The following is a 13,927-nucleotide window of genomic DNA, read 5'->3' on the forward strand; positions in this document are numbered from 1 at the left end:
CGCGCGAGTGGGCGGGGCCAGGGCGCCCTGAGGCGGTCCTGAACTTCCGGGAGGCGAAGCCTCTCCGCTCTGAGTGGGCGTGGCCAGGGTGGGCGGGCGTGGCCAGTGCGTCCTGACGAAGTTCTGGACTTCCGCTTGGCCGCGTCTCTCCACTCTTTGAGTGGGCGGAGCGAGTGGTGGTGGGCGGGGTCATGTCGTGTGGGCGGGGCCAGAGCTCCCTGAGGCAATTCCCGACTTCGGTGAGGCGACGTCTCTGCACTCAGGTGAGTTGGCGGGGGGGGGGGGGCGAGCGAGTGGGCGTGGCCAGGGCTGGGCGTGGCCAAAGCGCCTTAGGCTGTCCTAGACTTCCGTGAGGCGGTTTCTCTCCGCTCTGTGAGAGAGCTGGTCGCGCGCGAGTGGGCGTGGCTAGCGCGAATGGGCGGATCCAGGACTGGTAGGCGGGGCCAGAGCGCCCTGAAGCGGACGGTCCGGGACTTCGGTGAGGCGACGTTTCTCCGCACTGTTTTAGAGCGTGTTGCGCGCGAGTGGGCGTGGCTATAGCGGTTAGACGGAGCCAGAGCGCCCTGAGGCAGTCCTGAACTTGGGTAAGGCGACGTCTCTCCGCACTGAGTGGGCGGGGGTGCGCGCGAGTGGGCGTGGCCTAAAGTGTTCCGAGGCGTTCCTGAACTTCCTCGAGGCGGTTTCTCGGGGCTCTGTGAGTGGGCGGGGACGAGCGCGATGGGCGTAGCAAGGGCAGGTGGGTGGGGCCAGAACGCCCTAAGGCTCTCCCGGACTTCGGTGAGGCCCAGTCTCTCCGCTCTGTGAGTGGGCGGGGACGCGCGCGAGTGGGCGGGGCAAGCGAGAGCAGGCGGGGCCTAAAGCGCCCGAAGGCGATCCTGGACTTCCGCTTGGCGGCGTCTCTTTGCCCTGTGAGTGAGCGCGGGGAGGCGCGCGCGGGTGGGTGGGTGCGGGGGCTCCTGTGGCCGGCCGGGCTGTAGGGGGGCGGGAGCCAGTCTGGGACCCCTTCCTCCTTCTGGGACCCGCTGTGGGGCGCCCCGCTGAGAGGCCGCATCCGGGAGGCCCCGCGGTCTGGCGGCGGGCCCGGGATGTGTGAGTCACGGGGTGTCCCCCCTCTTCACCCACGCGGCTCCGAAGCACCCCGTTTTGTTTTTTTACTGCACACCCACATCCCCTGAGGCGGCTGGGCGAGCGGGCAAACGACCCGAGGCCCAGGGCCCAGCGCCGAGCTCGTCTTCGTGATGTCGCTGTGGGCCCGGAGCTGAGTCGGTGTAAAATGCATCCTGCGGGGCCCCCGTGCCATATGGTCCCCCAAGCCAAGCCAAGCCAAGAGCGATTTCTGAGCGGAGCCTGGACGAACCCCTGAGCTTCTCCGGGTGTGGCCCCCCTAAAACAAAACAAAAAACAAAAAAGTTGAATGCATTGTCCTTTCTTCCTCTCTCCCTCCCCCGCCTTTCAGGAAAAATGGGTCTCGAAAGGGCTTTTGCAAAACTACCAATGCCACGGACTCCTGCTTGCAAAGTCTTTCTTGGCCCCTAGGAAAGCGCTTCCAAAATGGTTGGGTGTTTAGGGTGTTTGTTGCTAAAGATGTCAAGGTTGAAAGGTGATTTTTGCAAACTGCACAAGAGGTGCTGCCCTTGCATTCACTCTCCTAGACCTGGCTGCAAGAAATATGGCTTCTCCTCTTTGCCCTTCGAAACCTTCGGGTGCTCAGTCCCCCGGGAGGGGACATTTCTCGAGCCTATGCATTCTGCAGACCGCTGCTTCTTCAATCAATGAAAAGGATCCTCTGTCCCACACCCTCTTTTTTTGCAAAATGGGCCCGCAGGGAGTTGAAACCTGTCTGCCTGGGGCTGGCTAGGATAGACTTTATGCGATCTCTGTTTGTGAAATCTGTTCTGACCTGGAACCTGGTGTCTTGTGGGTCAAAGAATCCAAATACTCGGTTTCCTTTTTTTATTTTATTATCCGAACTGGCTCCCTCCCTCCCTCCCACCCACCCTTAGCCTGGAAGTTTCAGAATACCGAGATTAACGTCGGTAAACACATGGGATATATATATTTTTTCTCTTCGGGTTAAAATTTTCAGTATGTTTTGAGAAAACGGGTTAAAAATGAACTTTTTATGGCCCTTGTTTATCTCTTTCTGGATAACCATAGCCTTCAGAAAAATGTCTAGCGTCTTCCATATTTTATTCTGAAATTAAGAAGGTAAAAAAAAAACTTTGGAAGGCGGGAGTAAGTCATTTTTTGAGAGTCTCCTTTGTGTGCATGTCTTTTAAAATGGTCTCAGAAGAACCCTCTAGATTGAAAAAACACCGAAAACTTCATTGGTGGAGCTGGAATGATAGTATGCTCCAAGATAAGATGCTTAGCTTGCATCTTAAGGTGCACCCGATTCAGGTTTGGTTCCCCCAATCTCATTTATTCCTGTGAACCGGGCCAGAGTAAGTCCTGAACATCGCCTTAGGTGACCCCAGAACCAAGCCAAAGCAAACCAACCAACAAACCAACCAACAAAAAAAACCCCACGTAATTGTTTTTCATTATATACAATATGCTGTAAAATAAATTCCAATAGTATTTATGGATTTAGAAAAAGAATGAAATTAATCCAGACACTATGTCCCCCTCTCTGTTTAGTGAAATACCTGGAGTTGTTCCTTTCTCAGTAAAATTAGGTATAATTGGGGCCGGGCGGTGGCGCTGGAGGTAAGGTGCCTGCCTTACCTGCGCTAGCCTAGGAGACGGACCGCGGTTCGATCCCCCGGCGTCCCATATGGTCCCCCAAGCCAGGAGCGACTTCTGAGCGCATAGCCAGGAGTAACCCCTGAGCGTTACCGGGTGTGGCCCAAAAACCAAAAAAAAAAAAAAAAATTAGGTATAATTTATATTTAGTGAGAATGAGCCTTACAAAACCAAGTTAATTGTTGATTATAACCTAGTTATAGTAGACCTAAGTTTAACTAAAGTTAGCAGCCGAAGACTCAAATCTGTGCATCTGGCTCCATTCTATTCCAAGAGTATATGTTACATTTAGTTCAAAATTATATATGTGTCTTAAGGTCTACTGAGTTTTAGCTTTACATTAATGAATGCCTTTAAAAAATATACAGAGAAAGGAGTAAACCCTGAGCGCCGCCGGGTGTGACCCCCCAAAAAAAACCCAGAATATACAGATGTCTTTGCAAAAAATGGTTTAATATTTCATAATAATTTTCAACTCAAGATGAGACTAGAATTTAAATAAAAGGGAATTTTGGACGTTTGATTGCATTCATAAATATGAACTTGGTTTTCTGTCTTTGAGATTTATGAATTTTCATTAGCTCTTTAAAATTTTCAGGACTTTTCTCCTTGAAAAAGAATGTTTTAGCGTTTTCAAGCTGAAAAGGTAAAACATTTAACTTTCTGTCTTTAGATATGCCTATGCTGAGATCATACAATACATGCACCTTTGTTTCACTTCATATCATTTTAAGATTAATTTATTTATGTTGTAGTGTGTATCTATATTCATTTTTAAAAATTGCTGGATAGTATTCATTTATCATTTTATCGTTAAACATTTGGGTACTAAATAAATGCTTGGGATTTTGACTTTAGTGAATGACTGTTATGAACCGATTTGAACACGTTTTTGTTTGAATATGTATTCAGTTTTCTTGTAAGTATATGCAGTGGAATTACTGAGCCATATGGTGATCCTATGCTTTACCTTTTAAGGAACTCTCAAACTGTTTTGGGTCACACTCGGAGGCGCTCAGGGGTTACTCAGGATGCCAGGATTTGAACTATGTTGTCCTGTGTCGGGGCCACATGCAAGGCAAACACCTTACCGCTGTGCCCCATTTAAATTTACTATTGGGGTTTCCAACTTTACATCTCCATCAACACTAGTATAAAATTCCCCAAAAATTTTCTAGTATAAAATGGTAGCTCTTTGTTTTGTTTTGTTTTTTTTTTTTGGGCCACACCCGGTGACGCTCAGGGGTTACTCCTGGCCATGCGCTCAGAGTCGCTCCTGGCTTGGGGGACCATATGGGACGCCGGGGGATCAAACCGCGGTCCATCCTAGGCTAGCACTGGCAAGGCAGACACCTTACCTCTAGCCGCCACGCTGGCCCCCGTAGCTCATTTTTATTTGCATTTACTTGATGGTGATCAATACTGCCTTGTCACATGCTTATTGACCATTTATAACTTTTGTTGTTAGTTTTTATGGTTTTGTTTTGTTTTGATTTGTTTTTATGGAGGGGTTGGCGGTATATTGTGCTCAGGGCTCACCTTTGACTCTGCATTCAGGGATCTCTTCTGATGATGCTCAGAGGACCATGTTGGATGTCAGGTATTGAACCTGGGTTGCTGGTATTAGTCAAGTTCCTTACCTACTTGTACAATTTTTTGGAGAAATCTCTTTTCAGATTTATTTCTGTTTTTTTTTTTTTTTTTTTTTTGTTTTTGGGCCACACCCGGTAACGCTCAGGGGTTACTCCTGGCTATGCGCTCAGAAGTCGCTCCTGGCTTGGGGGACCATATGGGACACCGGGGGATCGAACCGCGGTCCGTCCTAGGCTAACGCTGGCAAGGCAGACACCTTACCTTTAGCGCCACCGCCCGGCCCCTATTTCTGTTTTAAGAATGGATTATTGCCTTGGACTCAGCTGACCCAGGTCTGATCTTTAGCACCATCCATACTTGGTCCCCTGAGCACTGAACCTTCCCCTCCCACTCCGCTTCCCTTACTGCTCAGAAATCATTCCTTGTAGTGCTTCAGAAACCATACTTGGTTCCAGGGATCAAATCTGGGTTTGCAGCCTGAAAGTCAAGTACTTTAATCTTTGTACTGTCTCTCTTTTTCTCTTTCTACCCCCACCTTTTTTATTTTTCTTTTTTTACTGTTACATAGTAACATTCATTATATGGTTATGATTGATATTTTGTGTGGTGATTGGCCACAATTGGATTTGCACCTTCTATTTATGTCAAGCAAAATCAAGTTGCAAAGAAAGAGACAGATTCTGTGTCTTATCCACGTTGTTACTGAACAGGGGATAGCCTGATCATTTATTGAGTACAATTTCTGCTACCCCATCTGGCTCTAGACTAGTGAGCCATTGTTTACTTTAATAGGTCCATTAAAAACAAAGTCTAGGATATTTACTTTAGTTTATTAAAAATTTTATATTTTTAAGACTAGGATATATACAGAGATATGATCATAGGGTGATAAACAACCAGCAAGTACCTTTAAAATATATCTTTGAGGTCTTGGTGATCTCCTATTCTGTTCCTACCTTGGCTCACATCTGCAACTGTCATTATTTATATTTTGGTTTTGGGCCATACCAGGTGTGCTCAGGACTTACTCCTGGCTCTGTGAACAGAGATTACACCGGGCAGGTTGGAGGAATCATAGGATATTAGGGATTGAACCCTGGTGCAAGATCTGTCTTCTGTACCATTGTTTTAGCCCAGCCCTCTTGTTTAAACTAAGCTAAATTTGTTTTACCCAGGGGACTATCCTAACCTTGAGTTTTTTATTAAGAGGACAATTACTGGGGCTGGAGAGATAGCATGGAGGTAAGGCATTTACCTTGCATGCAGAAGGACAGTGGTTCAAATCCCAGCATTCCATATGGTCCCCCTGAGCCTGCCAGGAGGGATTTCTGAATGTAGAGCCAGGAGTAACCCCTGAGCGCCACCGGGTATGACCCCAAAACCAAAATAAATAAATAAAAATAAGAGGACAATTACTCACATTTTTTTTTCTAGTTTAATTTTTTTTTGTTTTTGTTTTTTCTCTTAGGGCCACACCCATTTGATGCTCAGGGGTTACTCCTGGCTAAGTGCTCAGAAATTGCCCCTGGCTTGGGGGGACCATATGGGACGTCTGGGGATCGAACCACGGTCCTTCCTTGGCTAGTGCTTGCAAGGCAGACACCTTACCTCTAGCACCACATCACCGGCCCCTTGTTTTTGTTTTTTTAGGGTCATACTTGGCGGTACTCAGGAGTTACTCCTGGTTCTGTCCTCAGAAATGACTCCTGGTAGGCTCTGGGGACCACATGGGTTGCTGGGGATTGAACATGGGTTGACCTCATGCAAGGCAAACACCCCTGTTGTGCTATTACTCTGACTGCTGTTTTTTTTTTTTATTAGAGTCTTATTGATGTGCATAGTTTGTTACCATTATCTTGAAGTTACAACAGTTTGTTGTGAAAAATTTACTATGTACAACATCTGTTTTCAAGACCTTTCATCTCTGACTATTTTACCTTCATAAGTAAGAATCGTGAATTTTAATTTAGGAAGAATTTAGTCTGAGTCATTAGAATGTGCTTTTTCTATAAAGTTGCTAATTTGACAAATTATTATTCCATTTAGATATTAAAATTGTGTAAAATCAACTGAGAGCCACAGATCAAATACTTAGTTTTAGAAAATGACTGACTCATTTGGTTCTTGTTTTTATTTAGGGGAAGGGTTCATATTTGGCAGTTTCAGAGATTAAACCTGCAACTTTTATATGCAAAGCTTATGCTCCAGACCTTTGAGCCAATTCCCTGGTTCCCTTAAACAGAACTTTTAAAATAAAGAACTAAAGGGCCCGGAGAGATAGCACAGCGGTGTTTGCCTTGCAAACAGCTGATCCAGGACCTAAGGTGGTTGGTTCGAATCCCGGTGTCCCATATGGGCCCCTGTGCCTGCCAGGAGTTATTTCTGAGCAGACAGCCAGGAGTAACCCCTGAGCGCCGCCGGGTGTGACCCAAAAACCAAAAAAAAAAAAAAAAAAAAAAAAAAAAAAGAACTAAAATCTTGGATTTATCATCAGGTTCCCATATGTTTAAAAGGCTTAGTTTTTATTTTTTATTTATTTTATTTTATTTTTTTGGTTTTTGGGCCACACCCGGCGGTGCTCAGGGGTTACTCCTGGCTGTCTGCTCAGAAATAGCTCCTGGCAGGCTCGGGGGACCATATGGGACACCAGGATTCGAACCAACCACCTTAGGTCCTGGATCGGCTGTTTGCAAGGAAAATGCCTCTGTGCTATCTCTCCGGGCCCTTAGTTTTTATTTTAATAGGCTTTATTGTTTTAAATTTTAGATTTTTTGTTTTTAGATTTTAGTTTACAAGTGTTTATCAGTATGTTTTTAATTGGTAATATTAATGAGGTAAATGTTGGAGAGTACACTCAGTACTAAGGGAACAATGTGCAAATGCCTAAAGAGAAAAGAGAGACCATGGTTTCAAAATGTAGGGTAAAATATACTTTAGTAAAACAATTTTATCACAAAAAATTAGCTTAGACTTTATTTTGATTGAAAATGGATATTGTTAAAAAAAAAAGACAAAAAAGAAAGAAAATGGATATTGTTAGTTATGTTTTATCAAGTATTGGTAATTTGGTGCATCAAGAATTGCTATTTTTGGTGCTGAAGCGATAGCACAGTGGATAGAGTAATTGCCTTGCATGGCACTGACCTGAGTTCAATCCCCAGCATCCTATATGGTCCTCTGAGTCTGCCAGGAGTAATTTATGAGTACCTCCAAGTTTGGCCCCTTCAATTGTTAATTTAAGGTTTGTGTCATAGTTTAAAATTTTTTTTCTAATATTTGAAATAAAAGCAAACAAAGTTTCTAGTTTCAGCATAGTTTGTAATTTTGATTTTCTCTTCCTTTCCTCTTCAAAACTATCATTCCTTTTATTTGTTTATTTATTGGTTTTTGGTTCATATCTGGTGGTGCTCAGGGGTTACTCCTATCTCTGCACTTAGGAATCACCCCTAGAAGGCTTTGGGGATACTGGGGCTCAAACCCAGGTCTGCTGTGTGCAAGGCAAACTCCGTAGCTGCTGTACTATCACTCTAGAACCAAACCTGCCCTTTCTTAGTAAATTAAATGTTAATTGTATGTGCTTGGCTAGTTTGGTTGAGTTTTCATTTTGGTACATTGCTGAATAATATTTAACAAACATTTTATGACTCTTGCTCCATGTTGAAAGTAAACATGAAATATCATAATGGAATCTTTATCCTTTTAAGTATAGTGTTCAAAGAACAAATAAGGTCTTTTAAAAATTAACTGCACTGGGACCAGAGTGATTGTACAGTGGATAGGGCACTTGTCTTCACAAGGCCAGCCCAGGTGTGATCCCTGACATTCCATATGGTAGCCCTCCAGGAGTGATTCCTGAGCGCAAAGCCAGGAGTAACCCCTGAATGATGCTGGGTGTGGCCTTCCCAAAATATTAAGCTCACTGATATATGATTCTGAACTCATTTATGTGTTTTATTATGTGAGTTTTTAATTTTCACATGTTTCATTGTTGTATTTTTAAACACAATTCATAGCTTTATAAATTGAAATTAATTTTTCTTATGTATTAGGATAGCATACATTATCATTCAAAATACTTCAACATTCAGCTCACTTTATTTTTATTTTTTATTTATTTTTTTTTGGGGGGGTCACACCTGGCAGTGCTCAGGGGTCACTCCTGGTTCTATGCTCAGAAATCGCTCCTGGCAGGCTTGGGGGACCATATGGGATGCCGGGATTCAAATCACCAACCTTCTTCTGCATGCAGGGCAAACACCTTACCTCCATGCTCTCTCTCTCTGGCCCCTCCCTTTATTTTTATATGCAGATTTTCCTCTATAAAAGCAAAATTTTGGGGGCCAGAGCGATACCACAGCGGGTATGGTGTTTTCCTTGCATGTGGCTGACCCAGGTTCATTTTCTGGCATCCCATATGGTCCTCCAAGCTTGCCAGGAGTGATTTCTGACTGCAGAGCCAGGAGTAACCCCTGAGTACCACTGGGTATGTTCCAAAACAAACAAAAGCAAATTTTTATGGGGGTACATTGTCCACTTTGTAGATTTAGCAGGTTCAGTCTGAGATGTGTATACTTGACTTTTCCCCTTTCTGATGAAAGTTTGTTCCTGGGGCTGGAGAGATAGCACAATAGTAGGGTGTTTGCCTTGCACACAGCCAACTCGGGATGGACCTAGGTTCAATTCCCAATCTCATATGGTTCCTTGAGCTTGCAAGGAGCCATTTCTGAGCTCAGAGGCAGAAGTAACCCCTGAGTGCTGTCAGGTGAGGTCCAACAACCCCAAAATTTGTTCTTTATCTCTTTTTTCTCTCTCACTCCATCTGACTTTATTCTAAGTTTCTCTAAATAGAACTGTTAACACACACACACACACACACACACACACACACACACACACAAGTACCACCTTTTATTCTATCACTTGCATTTTTCTTTTTTGAAAATTTTAGGTCCATTTTGATTCCAATATGGAATTGATATTTGAAGAGTTGGGGAAAAATAGGCTAAGAATTAGAACATATATCTGATGAATGATCTTCAGACTTATACCAAAGGTTTATTTGTGAAACAAAAAGTCTCTTTCCATTAACCAATATAGAGGATTTCAGAAGAAACAGACTTTACTGTGAAGTGTAGATATAAGTATAATTTAGTTTGTTCCTTAGTGAAAAATAGGAAAGGAAAACACGATTGAATTAGTGGGGATGAAAATAGATACACCGGTAATGACTGGAGTCAGTTAAGTAGCAGGAGGTCTAAATTCTAATCTAGAGAACATGGAACTAAAGTATTTGCTAGTTGAAATAATTTGACTTTTAAGAAACAACCGCCAAAGAAAAAATGGTTTAATTAAAGCCATATATATTATAGTAACTTACCTGTTAAGAACCATTGTTGGCACAAATCTCAGTAAACCATTAAGAATTTATGTCTGTTAGATTCATCAAGTCTTCTCATGTTTGTACCAGTGCTATAGAAATCATATAGAGACATAACTAAGTACTCTGTAGAAGAATGGCCATTTATTCTGTACATAATTTTTGTTGGTGAAGACACAATTTTTTTAAAATATGGAACATTTCACGAATTTGCGTGTCATCCTTGCGCAGGGGCCATGCTAATCTTCTCTGTATCGTTTTAATTTTAGTATATGTGCTGCTGAAGCGAGCACGTGAAGAAACATTTTAAGCTCAGCCATCCCAGGGTCAATCTCTTGCATCCTGTATGGTCTCACAGGCCTGACAGGAGTAATCCCTTGATCAGAGAGCCAGGAGTAAGCCCTGAGTACCATTGGGTATAACCTAAAACAAAAAATTAAAAGGTCTGTCAGTCAGCTTTAGCCCTCTTAGGTTCTAGTACTTAGGATTGGGTTATATTGCTTATACTCTTGTCATAAAGGGAAGTTAGATGGAGGACTTCCTGGAAATTTTTGCTCCTGAAGTACACATGGGCTCTACTTAGCAAGGAATAAAAGATGGAAGAGTAATCGTTAAGTTATAGTTAATGTCTTTGCCACATTTGCCACAGGAAAAAAACTGACCTTGGGTCCTGAGAATTATTACAGTAGGTAGGGCAATTGCATTGAACATGGCCAATTGTCAGCAGTACAACACAAGGTTCCCTGAGCCGACTGAGTGATCCCTGAGTGCAGAGTAAGGGAGTGCAGAGCAGGAGTAAACCCTGAACACTACAGGTTGTGCAGTGTTGTGCCCCCTCAAAAAATAAAAATAAAAACATAAGCAACAAAAACCCTTAAAACCACCTAAACAAATATTTAATCTCTTTATTATTTTATTGTAATAATACATTTTCTTTGAATACAAGCAATTTGAAGTGTGAAATACTCTTAAATATTACACTGGGAATAATGTTACTTAGTTGTCACATTCTTTGTTGAAAAGTCTGCAGATTTTAGATCTCTTTGAGAGTTGTGGGGCTGGAGAGATGGCATAGCAGTATGGCGTTTGCCTTGCACACAGTTGATCCAGGACAGACGGTGGTTTGAATCTCAGCATCCCAGGTGATCCCCTGCGTCTGTGAGGAGCGATTTCTGAGTAGAGCCAGGTGTAATCCCTGAGCATCACTGGGTGTGACCCGACCCCCCCCCCCCAAAGAAAGTTATAATCATCACACTTTCATGTTCTCTGCATTGAGCAATATGCCATGTTATTTCCCCTTGAGATTTCATATAATATTTCTCACATATCCATGGTTTCACTTCCATGGTTTCAGTTACCTGTGGTCAACCATGGTCAAAGACATTGTTTTCAATAAGATATGTAAAGAAAGGTTTAGAGCAGGGGTCTCAAACTCAATTTACCTATGGGCCGCAGGAGGCAAAGTCGGGGTGAGGCAGGGCCACATAAGGGATTTCACACACACAAAAAAAGACAGCGGGCAGGAGCAGCGGAAATGACGTCTGCGCTAGGCGCAAAGTATTCGCGATTATTCGCTTACCGAATATTCGCAATAAAAAATCGCATTAGTAAGAAAAATAAATTGCAAAATATTGCATTAAACATTTGCATACCGTGCCCGGAGAGATAGCACAGTGGCGGCGTTTGCCTTGCAAGCAGCCAATCCAGGACCAAAGGTGGTTGGTTCGAATCCAGGTGTCCCATATGGTTCCCCGTGCCTACCAGGAGCTATTTCTGTGCAGACAGCCAGGAGTAACCCCTGAGCAACGCTGGGTGTGACCCAAAAACCAAAAACCAAAAACCAAAAACCAAAAAAAAAAAAAATTTGCATACCCCAAACGGAACTGCTCAGGGTATGCGAATGTTTAATGCGATTCTTTTCTTATTAATGTGATTTTTTTTTTTTTGGGTCACACCCGGCAGTGCTCAGGGGTTACTCCTGGCTCCATGCTCAGAAATTGCTCCTGGCAGGCACAGGGGACCATATGGGACGCCGGGATTCGAACCGATGACCTTCTGCATGAAAGGCAAACACCTTACCTCCATGCTATCTCTCCGGCCCCGCGATTCTTTTCTTATTAATGTGATTTTTTTTTTTTTTTGGGTCACACCCGGCAGTGCTCAGGGGTTACTCCTGGCTCCATGCTCAGAAATTGCTCCTGGCAGGCACGGGGGACCATATGGGACGCTGGGATTCGAACCGATGACCTCTTGCATGAAAGGCAAACGCCTTACCTCCATGCTATCTCTCCAGCCCCTATTAATGTGATTTTTATTGCGATTGTTCGGTAAGCGAATAATCGCGAATACTGCATATTTGAAGGCCAGCCGCGGGCCACAAAATGTTGTATGGAGGGCCGCAGCGAGTTTGAGACCCCTGGTTTAGAGGAAGCATGAGAGGAAGAAACAGTCATAAGTTTTATTGGGCCCGGAGAGATAGCACAGTGGCATTTGCCTTGCAAGCAGCCAATCCAGGACCAAAGGTGGTTGGTTCAATCCCGGTGTCCCATATGGTCCCCCATGCCTGCCAGGAGCTATTTCTGAGCAGACAGCCAGGAGTAACCTCTGAGCACCGCCGGGTGTGACCCAAAAACCAAAAAAAAAAAAGTTTTATTATAGTATATTATACTTGTTATATTAATCTCTTACCTGTGCTTAATTTGTACATTAAAGTTTACCATAGGTGGGGCTGGAGCCATGGCGCAGCAGTAGGGCATTTATTTGCCTTGCAAGCGGTTGACCCAGGAAAGACCGCGGTTCGATCCCCTGGCATCCCATCTGGTCCCCCAAGCCAGGAGTGATTTCTGAGCTCATAGCCAGGAGTAACCCCTGAGCGCCACCGGGTGTGGACCCCCCCACCTCAAAAAAAAACTTTACCATAGATATAAGAAAACAGAATATATGGGTTTTAGTATGCTTCACGATTTGAAGCATCTCTTATTGGGGATAGGTGTTTTGGCACAGATTCTGCACAGATAGTAGGGGACTCCATACTTTGGTGTTACTCTATGATGTAAATTAATGGGAAGATTAAACTGATTTGTGGAAATTAGAAGCACTTCTTGTCTTAATGGTCTTTAAGGGTTCAGTATCACTGGAATCTTTATGTTATGTACTCTCAGAAACACAATTTGGATAAGACGTTTTGGGAAACTTGGGTCACCCAAGTAATGCAGGAGGGCCCCTGAGACATTTGGACACTCTGTGGAGCTTGGGTTCAAATAGGGCCACAATTTTGATGGTGGTGAGAGGGGAGGTCTTGTGATGTTTCAGATCAAACCTAGCCTGAGTATGCATGGCATGCATGCCTAGTTCCTGTGTTATTTCCTTTGTTCAAGGAATGTTATGGAATGGATATTCAAAGTGCTCTTTACAGAGTTATTGTGATTCACAAAATTTTCTCTCAAATGTAGAATCTATATTGCATTCTTGGAAGGCCATCTAAAACCTATAAAGGATGGGGCTGGAGTAGTGGTGCAGGTTGTAAGGCGTCTTCCTTGCACATGTTAGCCTAGAACGGGATGGACCGAGGTTCAAACCCCCCCCCCCCCGGCATCCCATATGGTCCCCTAAGCCAGGAGCAATTTCTTTTTTTTTTTGGGGGGGGGGTTCAGTCACACCCAGCAGCGCTCAGGGGTTCCTCCTGGCTCTATGCTCAGAAATCGCTCCTGGCTCAGGGGACCATATGGGATGCCGGGATTCGAACTACTGACCTTCTGCATGCAAAGCAAACAAACACCTTACCTCCATGCTATCTCTCCAGCCCCCAGGAGCGATTTCTGAGTGCATAGCCAGGAGTAACCACACACCAGGTGTGGCCCAAAAAAACAAAAAAACAAACAAACAAAAAAAGAGTTTTTGTTGTTACCGGGTTGTTGATACTGCTCAGCCATCATCACTTCTGATGGTTCTGGGGACCATAAGATCTTATCTACAATACTCTCTGGCCTTAATTATTTATCTATTTGCCAGCCACACCTGGAGGTACTTGGGACTTACTCCTGGATCTGTGCACAGGTTCATTCCTGGTGGCACTCAGGAACCCTATGTGGTGCTGGGGATTGAATCTGCATGCAAGATGCAACACAAGCGACTTACTTCTACTATTTCTCTGGGTCCTAGAATGAAGGGTTTCTTTGCTTAATAGTTTGAGATTAATGATTACATTAGTAA

General features: G+C 44.0%; 1 non-coding gene across 1 annotated transcript; it reads right to left on the minus strand.

The window, feature by feature from the left end:
- Nucleotides 1-9,901: 9,901 nt before the first annotated feature.
- LOC125995262 (U6 spliceosomal RNA) lies at nucleotides 9,902-10,008 on the minus strand. The gene has a single exon (XR_007490812.1). It is a non-coding gene; the product is annotated as a U6 spliceosomal RNA (small nuclear RNA).
- Between the last annotated feature and the right edge of the window lie 3,919 nt (nucleotides 10,009-13,927).

This window comes from Suncus etruscus, chromosome 17 (genome assembly GCF_024139225.1).
Source record: "Suncus etruscus isolate mSunEtr1 chromosome 17, mSunEtr1.pri.cur, whole genome shotgun sequence".
Lineage (NCBI taxonomy): Eukaryota > Metazoa > Chordata > Mammalia > Eulipotyphla > Soricidae > Suncus > Suncus etruscus.